This window comes from Loxodonta africana, chromosome 13, assembly GCF_030014295.1.
Source record: "Loxodonta africana isolate mLoxAfr1 chromosome 13, mLoxAfr1.hap2, whole genome shotgun sequence".
Lineage (NCBI taxonomy): Eukaryota > Metazoa > Chordata > Mammalia > Proboscidea > Elephantidae > Loxodonta > Loxodonta africana.
In genome coordinates, this window is record NC_087354.1 from 93,842,579 (window position 1) to 93,845,774 (window position 3,196).

A 3,196-nucleotide genomic window follows, 5' to 3' on the forward strand; every position below is an offset into this window, starting at 1 on the left:
GACCAAGGGAAGACTGATGGCGAGGACCTTCCTCCAGAGCCAACAGAGACAAAAAGCCTTCCCCTGCAGCTGGTGTCCTGAATTCGTATTTCTAGGCTAGTGGACTGTGAGAGAATAAACTTGTCTTTGTTAAACCCATCTATTTGTGGTAGTTCTGTTATAGCAGCACTAGATGACTAAGATAGTTGTGTTCTCAGTTTCAGCATCCTCTCTTTCTCAATCTATATTTTATTCAACCATTAAGTTAGTGACCTCAGATTTTCAGGTAAGATACGTTTGTTGTGATAGATACTATTAGTAACCAACATAATATGAACACCCTCTTTCCTTTCCCATATGTGTTAACTACAAATTTGTTCAAGGATGCCAAGCTCTCAGTTTCAAAACTTGCCCTTTCAACCAGCACTTAGATTGAGATTGGCTAGTGAAGTGGTTATGGCCAATATAGTGCTTCTAGCATGAGTGAGCCTTATAAAATTAATAGACAAAGTCTTATTTCCATTTTGCCATCTTTATTCTGCTTGGATAATGGGTGTAATGCTTCGTAATTCAGAAGCGATTTGTGATCCTAGGAAAAAAGATTGAAGAAATCTAGTTCTTTCATTGAACTACTAGAGATACCATTGATTGTTTAACATAAGACTTCTGTTGCATGAGCATAAGTCTCCCATTGGTTTAACATGATGGTTGTAGTTTTCTCTGTTATTTGTAGTTGACTGTATTAGAGACTTAACAAGGATTTGCCCTACAATTTCTTTTAGTAAAATGACATTTTTATTTAATGAGCAAAAAATAAACTAAATGAAGATTATTCTAAGCAAAGCAAAGTAGCCCAGCCCATTGCAGAATACTATTAAAGTACTAGATACAGTGAAATTCAAATACATTATATACCCTAATTCCCCCAACCCCTCATTCACTTATCAACAAATCGACTCATAGCAACTCTATGTACAACAGAATGAAACACTGCCCAGTCCTGCACCATCCTCACAATTGTTGTTATGCTTGAGCCCATTGTTGCAGCCACTGTGTCAATCCACCTGGTTGAGGGTCTTCCTCTTTTTCACTCACCCTCTACTTTACCATGCATGATGTCCTTCTCCAGATCTTGATCCCTCCTGCTAACACATATCAACAAATAAATGGCATGAAGTGCTCAAATCACTCTTGTCCCCTTACTCTGAAACTTAGAAAGATCAGTAAATTCACAATTTAATATAGATGTTTACACTGCTAAGGGTAAAAAATACTGTGTAAGGCAATATTGAAAAGATACAATTTCACCTTCACAGTCTAGCAACCTGTAGATAATATACACATAAATATTCTAGACAACTAGATATACATAATTATCTCCTATGCTGTGTGAGGTATGTGTTGCAGTATAATGCAGTTATAAAATCATTTAAGGGAGCCCAAAATATATTGATGCTATATTTGTTTATATGCATATTTAAAATGCAATGCTTGATGCAAGAATAATGCTTGAACCACAGTTTAACAAGCTCTGAGAGAGACATGAGTTCAAAAAAGTTCGGTTTAAAATTTTTTTAATTTAAAATTTAAAAAGTTGGATAAAAATGCATTTGAATGTCTCAAATGATGGTCTCAGTATTTCAGACCATGATTTAACTACATAATTTCATAAAAAGAGCACAGTCAGGTGGTTATGTAACATTCAGTCTCTATAAAGGCATTAACCTCTGTTGTTGAATTGACTTCCACATAGTTTTCATTGACAAGGAAGAGAACATAATGGAGATGATAGCCTACCCACTTAACCTTAAAAATGTGAGAAAGGCAAAGCAGTCTCTCTGGCCTGGCTTAATCAGGTGGGCCATGATGTTCTTGTCTTGATTCTTCAATAAAAAGAAAAAAAAAATTGTTGAACGCCAGCATCGGAAAAAGGTTGCTAAGATGGAGGTTACTCAATAGACATGTCTGAACACAGACAAAAACAAGAACAGTGCCCAAACAACTACAGTGGCCAATACCTTATCTTCCCAGTTAATATTAGTGACTCTTGTTTCTTTGTCAATTACAGCTTTAGTGATGTATCATTCCTTCTGCCTCCGAGATATAATTGCCCTCATTTCTAATACCACTCAATCCAGGAAAAATTGTCACTTCCTTGGTCCTTCTTCAAATCAACTAACACTATTCAAAATAAGTCCCTTCCAACACTGTCTTACTGTGACCCCACACGATTTCCCATTATGTGCTGTTTCATTCATTGCAATGAGCAAATAAACCCAATATATTCACCTGCATGTGTGTTCATGGTGGTCTTTAGCTGGAGGCCATTGAGAGAAATTTATTCTATTGCCGTATGTTAGGTATTTACGTACTAAGAATTTGCTGTTAAATGTTATATAATAGACTTTTAATAACAATATAAGGTTCTTGGATCCACAGAGTAAAATAGTGAAAGCAGGCAAAAATGATATGGACTTGATTGGGTCTAAGAAGACAACTACAGAAAAATGCCTGCAGCAATAGAAATGTATTATAGGGAACCCTGATTAGAACACTGGTTTCAAAGGAAATCTGTGCTGCCTATGTCACCCATATGTCTTATAATGACAAAATACATAAATTGGGTACATGATCTAATTCTTAGAATAGTTGATTCTATACCATTAGGAGTAATCTTTTTTATTGTGTATGTGTGTTTGATGTGTGAATATGTGTGTAGATAAATGTGCATATTCATTTATAAGTTTTGAAATTAGGTTTACATTTTAGGAGGCTGTTGGGATATATACTGTGATAGATATATATCACAATGTACATATATTTATGTGAGGATGTATGTGTATTGCATTGCAACCATTGTTCACACAAGGACTATGAAATCTGTGGAGGAAATGAGAATGCTAAGACCAAGGTAGGAATCAGAGAAATACTTTACACCCACTGTGATCACTGTGATGGGTTTGGAAAGTTTTCATGAAGAAGAGTATTTCAAAAACTTGTAGAATTATGTGTAGAAGTCAATATAGTTGTAATGGTAAGAATATAAGTGTATATTAGAAAATAGGAGCTAAAGAAGTGACTTACAGTGGAGTAAAACACACTTGCTCCCAAGAGTGAATGGGAAGAGTGGAGTAGAGGCAACTATGAAAGGTTATTGAAATCTGAGGTGCTCCAGGAGATGATTCTAGCCTAGAGAGTTGATATTCTCTTGAAATCA